Genomic DNA, 8,964 nt, shown 5'->3' with positions numbered 1-8,964 from the left:
TCAACAGGCTTGATGTAATCTCATCATGTTTGTAATCTCAGACCTTTGGATGAGAAAGTAGGGGCAGTCAGAAGATCAAGGTCATTTTTGGTTGCCTAGTGAGTTTCAGGCCAGCCTGGGCTTATATGTGATGCCCTTAGGGCTATACCTCAGCAGGACCACACATGCTTAGCACTGAGACCTATGCCCAATCCAGGACCAAAAAAGAAAAAGTAGACTGTTCTAAACCTCCTTCCCAACAGCTGTGACACCCTGGCTGCTTTCTCCTGGCTCCACCCCCTGCCCTGGGGATTCACCTGCTCCATCTATTTCTAAAACACATCTCTGCCCCTTGCTCATCCCCTGTGCTTCAACTTTCATCCCCTGGGAGTTTCTGTCCCTCTATGTGACTACCCCTCACTTCTCATCTCTAGCTGAGGCTACATCTGTGCCTCCTGGGGAAGTAATACTATGTCATCATAAGGTCCAATCGCAAGCATAATGGTGGCTTTGGGCAGAGCCTGCCTCCAAAGTCTCTATTTTTGTGCCCCAAAGCAAATTGTGGTGGCCTTCCCACTCTGGACCCCCGAGACTTGAGGCCTTTGGGTTTTCTTCCCTGTGGCCAACCCCAAACCTGAAATTCCTTCCCACTCAGGTACAAGTGATAATCCCTAATGCCTCCCAATAACATGGGTGTTGTAAGGGCTGGAATCTTCTGCTCAGGCACTAAAGACATCTATCCCATTTCACATTAGAATCTCCAAAGGGACTTATGTCCGAGACAGGGTCTTTTCTGGACAAGCCCTGTCCTGTGGCATCAGAACCCTCTTTTGCATCACTCAGGCCTTTGCAGTGTCTTGGCACCATCTCCTTGCCTTGTGGGCATGTAGTCATACTTGCCACAGCATTGCCATCTCTCATCTTTGTATCTCCAAGAGCTTTGGAAATGTTAATTAATAGAAGACAGCACCTACGACAGCAGACTTTCGGGCCACTCCCTCTCCTTCCACTTGCAGCTTCTTTCCTGCCTACCACTCTCCATTAACAAGGAACGTCATGACTCCCAAGGCCCAGTCAGCCCTGTTCCAGCACAGAGGTCTCAGGCCCTGGCCTGAAACTCAGTTTCAGCAGCTCTCCTTGCTGATTTCAAATGATTGCTTCCTATTATCTCCCCCATCTGGATTAGGCACCCTCATTAGCATGTGGGTTCCAGGCACCACCACCCTCAGTCCTAAGGGCATGACCTTTCTGCCTTAGTTACTTCATCTATAAAATGACATAATAGTTCCCAACTCTGGGGGTTGTTGTGAGCCTTAAATGAGATACTATCTACCGAGCGTCTAGTTCCTGAGTCCCACCCTGGTCTTTCCTCCAATCTCGGCCATCTTTCTACAAAGCTGTGCAGAGAAATAAGGAGAAAGGTCATTTGTCAGTACCACCTGTTCCAAAACAAGAAACATTTGGTCACTAACCGCCCCTTCCTTAAAGTTCTCTCTAGAAGGACCTTTCACCCTCCTCTACATACAGAAAAGATAAGACAGTAAAAATGGAAGATGCCCTGAAGGGCTAGCTATAGAGCAGGGTTTGTTGGGCATGTGTTAGACACACCAAAATACAGTGTTTTGGCCAGAGAGTGTTTAAAGTCTACCTATTGTAATTATTGACCTGACCACAGCTACAATGAGTAAGAAAGGCCCAGCAAACACATCTCCTTCAGAAGTCTATGACACAGTTGGTATTCATTCATCTCAAGATCGTAATAACCAAGACACTTGCCCAGCCCCTATGGCCTCCTTTAACCTTCTCTGGGCGACGCCATTGTACTAGATCCGGGTAGATGGGACAGACCAGTAACTGGGTATTCCTGAGAGCCTTTGAATACTGGATCCCTGCTAGGAGAGCAAAAGTGGGGGTAAAAATCTAATGAACAAGTGGGAAACTACACTCAGAAGGCAAAGGTACTGAGCCTTTAGAAAACAGAAAGGGAAATAGCTTCATCTCGTTCCTGGAGCACATGCCCAGCACGTGAGAGGTTCTGGGTTCAATCCCAAACAGCCCTTGGTGGGTGAAGGCGAGAGGGTCAGAAGTTCAAGGTCATCCTCTGTCACAAGTCTAGTTTGTGCCCTGCCTAGGCTGCACCTGTCTCAAAAATAAAACAAAATTTATGCTAACAAGGAGCAAAGAAAGGAAAAGAAAGCAGACTGGAAAGCCAGGGGTATAGTTCCCGACAGGGTGCTTCTAAATGGAACAGTGAGTACCAACTGATCCAGAAGTGCCAGTCAGGGCCAGGCATGTGGCAAGAGCCAAATGGCAGCCCTGGAAAGGGGAGGGGAGCTGAGGGGAGACAAACCTGGACCAGGAAATAGTCAAAGCGGAAGCAAACAGAACCGGGAGTGAAGAGGTGACTGGGAGGCGTCCTTGTTAGCTTTCTGACTGTATACCAAAAGCCATACTCACCTGAGAGGAAGGAACCTCGGCTGAGAAAATGCCTCCATACAACCGGACTGCAGACCAGCCTATGGGCCATTTACTAATTAGGGGAGAAGGAGACCCAGTCTACTGTGGGTGAGGCTACCCCTGGGATGGTGGTCCTGGGTTCTAGAAAAAAGTATGAGCAAACCGTAGAGAGCAGGCCAGTAAGCAGCACCCCTTCATCGTATCTGCATCAGCTCCCCTGCCCTGTTTTGGTTTTTGTTTCTGTTTTTGTTTTTCCTTTTACTATTTATTGATTCTTTGTGGATTTCACTTCATCTACCCCAATCCCACTGATCACTCTGTCCCTTCATAGTCACCCTCTACCCTTGCAACTTCTCCCTCAAACACAAACAAAAACACAACAACAACAAAAACAAGATCTCCTCGTGGAAGCTTCAGTGTGTCGGTGTGTCCCACAGCATACATAATACCCTTTTGCCCACACATCTTGCAAATGTTCACTACAGTGAGTCTGGTCTGGTTCGAGGCCTCTGGCTTCTGCTACTCTATCAGTTCTGGAGCCTCTCTTGGACTCCTTTTAGATATCATGTTGTTGGCCTGTGTCACGGAGATCTGCAGCTCTGGATCTGCAGGATGGGCCCCTTCATGCACCCCAGTTCATAGACGGGAGAGATGTTGGAATGGGCCAGCTCAAAGCCCTGGTCTGCTCGGGTGGGAGCTGAGTTGGTCACCCCACCAGCTCTCATGCACATACCACCAGGGCCAGCTCCACTGTGCTGCCCTGGCCAGCTCACCTTTCTTGCCATGCCAGCCTCTAGCGGCTCCCTGTTCTTTGTCATGTAACCCCCTGGGGCTGGTTCCCCTCTGGGTTCTCTCCTCTTCTCCCCATGTCTATCTTCTGTGGTTCTCTCAGATAGCTGGATTTAAAGCCTGTTAAAATAACCTAGAACACCCTCTGCCTTAGTTAGCTTTTCCATCTCCGTGACAGAATGCCAGACAGAAACAGCCTAAGAAAAGAAAGATTATCTTGCCCATGGCTTCAGAGTTAAATCCATCAAGGGAAAAAGGGCGTGGCGGAACAGAACTGTTTAAGTACAGCCAGCCAGGAAACAGAACAAAGGGAATACTTGAAGGACCCAGATATAGCAAAAAACAAAAACAAACAAACAAAAAAAACCCAAAACCCACCCTGGTCTACTTCCCCCAGAGATACCTAACTGGCTAAGGTCTGGAGAAACTCCCATATAGTAATTTCACTTCTAGATCCTTAACCTCTGTGTTTATGCAGACAGATCTTCTCTCCAAATTCTCAGCTCCCAGGAGGTGGGCTCCTGTTTGGGGACTCTCATTCAACTCACTACCCAGCTTCCCTTCCACAGGCTCTGAGTGGATGTTAAATATCAGCAGCCTGTGTCGCCTCCCTGTTGTAGCAGACAGTACACACAGACGTAGGTGACTCTTCAGAGGTCACTGGCCACAGTAGTGGTTCTCAACCCTCCTAAAGCTGGGACCGTTTGATACAGTTCCTCATGTTGTGTTGACCCCCAAGCCACAAAATTATTTTTGTTACTACTTCATAACTGCAATGTTGCAACTGTTATGAATCATAATGTAAATTTCTGATATGCAGGGCATCTGCTATGCAATGCCCCCCAAAGGGGTCGATACCCACAGGTTGAGAAATACTGGTTTAGGGTTCTATAATTCCAGGCCCATCCAGGCCCCTAAAGAAGACAGAGAGGCATCTCCTGAAGTCCTACCTTCAGCTTGTAGCTCTCAGGGGATTCATGTCTATTCCCCCTTCACTAGGAGTCATGGGAAAATTGCAAGTGCTGTCTGGTTTATCTCCTCGTCTCTTACAGATAACCTTTGCTTCTTTTCATTTACCTTTTCCCTTCTACACAACAGCCCTGGCTGTCCTGAAACTGCCTTTGTTCAAGGCTTTGTTCAAGGCTGGTCTTGAACTCACAGAGATCTGCCTGTCTCTGCCTCCCCAGGGCTGGCATTAAAGGAGTGTGCCAACACTGTCTGGTGCTTTCTCTTAATAGGGGTCAAGAACGTAGTTCAGTGTTCATCTAGCATGCAAAAACCCTGATCAATCCCCAGCTACAGAATAAACCAGCTGTGGTGACACGGGCCTGTAATCCCAGCACTTGAGAGGAGGCAGCAGGAGGATCAGAAGTTCAATGTTATTGTTAGCCAGCCTGGGCTATATGGGACACTAAATAAATAAATAAATAAATAAATAAATAAATCTACTTATTGATAGCCATCTACTGTGCTGTGTAACTAATAGGCACCTTATTTACCTCTGATAACTTTCCTATGAGGTAAGTATTATTACTTTTGCATTTTGCAAGGAGAAATTTGAAGTTGAAAGTCAAATAGCAGAGCCAAAACTCCAAGGACAGGCTCGAGTTTGCCTCGAGCCCCGTCCTGACAGCCCTTCCTATGAAGCCCCAACAGATCCTTAAATAACCTTTCACTTGGCCCAGGTTTGTAAGGCAAGAGCCTGTGAGAGGCAAGGAGGGTGGCTGCTGGTCTTGCTTCCTGGAAGGTCAAAAGTGATTGATTGCAATGGCGTGTGTGTGCGTGTGCGTGTGCGTGTGCGTGTGCGTGAAATTGTGATGGTGGGGTTGGGTCTATCACACTCATGGAGACCTTTCTATTTAGAACTAAACCACTTCAGTCTGACAAAGCTTAGAGACAAGGAAAGAAAGGGGACAGAGGGGGACAGAGCAGAATCCCTCTGGCTGTTTCCCTGTGAGCTCAGGGGACAGCAAGAATGAGGAAGTAACATTTAGAGTCGTGGCGGGAAGCCTCATTTCTGGTAAGGTAGCCAGCCCTTCCTTTCCATGCTGTCTCACACGGCACTGTTGTCTCACCCTGGGGCAAAAGAGCACACTGGTGGCTAGACTAACCGCTTCATCTATTAAGTAAGAAGACAAGAAGCCGGTGTTTATTTGAGCAGGCAGGTTCTCAGACTACCTCCTCTGCATTATTAATCCTCCAATTTATCCTCTCAGGAAGATGTTCCTGCCCTCGTTTTACAGATAAGGAAATGGGGCCCAGGGGGCTGAAGTGGTTTAGCCAATGCCTTTCAGCTAGCAGCGGGTGGCAGCGGATGGACAGTGTCTTATTACACTATGGAGCAACCCAACCCAGGGGAGGAAGGTTAGGCAAGGCCTTGGGGATCTGGGCCTCTTGTGCATTCCACCTCTGCCCTGAGCCCTTCCAATGTACTCAGGCTACCTTCACACGCTTCCTTACTCCATTCATATGGCTAAGTGATGTGTGACATCGACATGCCCTGATCAGAGACTGTTCCTGGGCTCCATTGTGTCACATAGCTTCTCTGATGACATCCTGGACACTGCCAGTGAGAGTCCCACTGGCCTCCTATATCTCCCTGGTCTATCCTGCTTTGTTTCCAACAACATAGGCTGGCTGTGGCTTAGATTTGTCATTGCCCTTGTGACACCTGTTCTCTCCTCCTCCTCACACTCCTGTCCCATCCCATCAGTCAGGCAAAAGAAAACTAGAATTCTCTCCCAGGATAGTGGCAGCCCCAGTATTGGGCTGTGGGCACATAATGCACACAGGAGGAAGAGGCAGGCAGATCTCTGTGAGTTCAAGGCCAGTGTGGGCTACAAAGTGAGACCCTGCCTTGAAGGAAAAGGAGAAGGAATAGGGAGAGATGGATAGGGAAAGAGAGAAGGGGAAAGAGGAGAGGGCAGGGGGAACAAGAAGAGAGAGAAAAAGGGTATTAGGTCTTAAGCCCACTAATGTTTCTGTAGACTTCACCTTGTCAGAAAAGGATCTCTGCAGATAAATAAAGGATAGAGAGAGATTGTCTTAGATAAATTCTAAGAATAATCATGAATATCTTTATCAGTTAGAAAATTAGGGAGACTTTACACACACACAAGGACACACATACACACATATGCGTACACATGCACACACATATACACATATATGTTTACACATGGGCACACACACACAAACACAGATGAGTACACACAGAGAAGGCCATGTAGAGCCTGAGGCAAAGAAGTCTTGTAACTGTAAGTCAAAGAACACCCACAGCCAGCGTAAACTAGAATGGCACAAAGCAGCTCGCTTCCTCCAGCCTCAGATCGAACACGGCCCTGGGGACACCTTGTTTTTGATGTGATGACACTGGTCTTTAGACATTGGGCCTCCATAACTGCGAGGGGGAAAAGTCTTGTTTTAAGCTACCAAGTCCCTGACAGTTTGCTGTGGTAGCCAGAGGAAACCTGTACAGGCCCCACAGGGGCTCGGCTTGCTCTCCTGCTTTCTATCTGCCATGCTCGGGTTACTGCTCTCCTATCTTCCTCCCTCCTCTGGTTTCACAGCCCCTTTTTCCTTGAGAGCTGGAACCAAAGGCTAGCACTTACTGAGCACCCCCTCCATGCCAGGCACTGAGCCAGGGGCTCCACCTGGGCTGTGTCACATTAGCAATCACACAGCTAGAAAATATTGAAACTGAAGTCTAAACACGGCTCCTGCTAACTTCAAAGCCTGTGGCTGCAACCCTGCTGTCTCACTGCCCAAGGAGGGGCCTTTTCTAGGTACTGGGACATTAGTTCCTGTGTATCTTTTTCTAGAAGCCTATTGGTATCTCGTACAATAAATGCGTGTGTGGCTGTGTGTGTGTGTGTGTGTGTGTGTACATGCACACTTATGTATGCTGGGCCCTGTGCTTAAGACATTAGGTGTAATGTTTTATGTTTATCATCAAAGCAACCCCAGGAGGTAGAAGCTATTTGTAGACAAGGGAACAACCTCTCCTGGAAGAAGCAACTCCCGGCCCTGGCCTCCTGGGGACCAGGACCAGTGTGATTTCCTCTGATCTCCCCAGCCTCTCGTTTGCACCACTGCACTGGGCTATAATTTGCCTTGGACTGTGTTCAGACTTCTGAAAGGCCTCTGTGTTGTCCAAAGTTTGGAGGACTTCCATTGAGTTCATGTGTGGAGCTTGTTAGCTTCCAGAAAGTTTAAAACACCCACAGCGCCACATAAATATCCCACTGCCTGTACACTCCCAAATGTCCCGACCATGTTTTCCAAAGTCTCTTTCCCTCATCCAACGTGTTCCCTTCTTTCCCTCCTCATTAGAAACATGGTGGCTAGTTCTCCACAATATTAATATATTGTGAAATTTCCAAAGGATTTGTAATCACAGAACATCATGGTGACCATCAACTAAAATTTAGAAAAAGAAAAATGTTAAAGATTTCACCAAAACACACATCCATATCTTTTACTTAAGAATGCATGCTAATGCAATTGGAGTGGGGGGGGAGAAAAAAGAGAGAAAGGAAGAAAGAAGGAAAGAAAGAAAGAAAGAAAGAAAGAAAGAAAGAAAGAAAGAAAGAAAGGGAGAGGAAGAGGGAGGGAGGGAGAGAAAGGGGAAGAGGAAGGGAAGGAGAGAGGAAGAGAGGGAGGAAGGGAGAAAGAGAGAGGTACTCTGTATGTATAAACCCTGGATACTAAAACCTATTCATTTAGTGTTTGTGGCAATTTGCATGTTTTTTACGTGAAATGTGGAAAACCTTAACTGAAACAGCAATGCATGCAGCAGCCAACAGAAGACAAACTGCCTTTGGAAGTGAATCAAGACTCCCAAAGGTCCCTGGATCATCCTGGCTGTTTTTAGGCTTGGCAAAGAAGCAAGAATCAACGGAAGAGAAAAAGACTTCTCCACTGATGTAGAAAGACAGATTAATAGTAACGAAAGCGTTCCAGCAGGACCCCAGGACTCCAGATTCCAGTCCCAGACCAGACAAACACACACTTGCTGAATAGTGCTGACCAGGTGCTTATCTTCCCTGGGTTTCAGTTTCTCCCACCTACAGGTAATTTCTGAGGTGCCTTCAAGTTCCATGAGGACATTTTAAAATGAGACTATCGGGCTGGGGATAGAACTTAGCAGGCAAGGGCATTTACTGCCAGTCCTGACTACCCGAGTACGGAGTAGAAGGAGAGACCTGACTCTGATGTCTGTTGCCATGGTGTATGTACACACACACACACTCACACACACACACACCACAAACACGATTAACAAACCAACACAGAAATGTAAACATTTTTGAGAAAAAAAAAACAGCCTTTTTAAGATTTTATAAAGATTTAGTGTTTGTGTAATATGGGGGGAGGGGAGGGGTGCCCATGCATCACAGACTACCCATGAGCCATGCGGAAGCCAGGGATAACTTTGTAGAGTTGGTTCTCTGTGCACTGTAGATTGCAGAGTTTAAGCTCGGGTTGTCAGGCCTGTGCCACAAGCACTTTTGCCAGCCGAGCCATCTCGCTGGCCCTCAGCCATGCTTTCCATTTTCTGTCTTTCCCCCACAGTTACATAACCCACTGAAAGACTGTGGCAAGATCTTACAGTGGAGGGCTGACTACACTATAACCTGGCCTTCTGAGAAGCGCTGAGCCTCACACACAAATCTCAGCTTCAGTGACACTGTTCTCAAGATGCCAGCTGGAACAGCCCTGCCAGGGAAGAAGCTGATG

Source organism: Arvicanthis niloticus, chromosome 11 (genome assembly GCF_011762505.2).
Source record: "Arvicanthis niloticus isolate mArvNil1 chromosome 11, mArvNil1.pat.X, whole genome shotgun sequence".
Taxonomy (NCBI): domain Eukaryota; kingdom Metazoa; phylum Chordata; class Mammalia; order Rodentia; family Muridae; genus Arvicanthis; species Arvicanthis niloticus.
Note: the sequence above shows the minus strand (reverse complement) of the source record.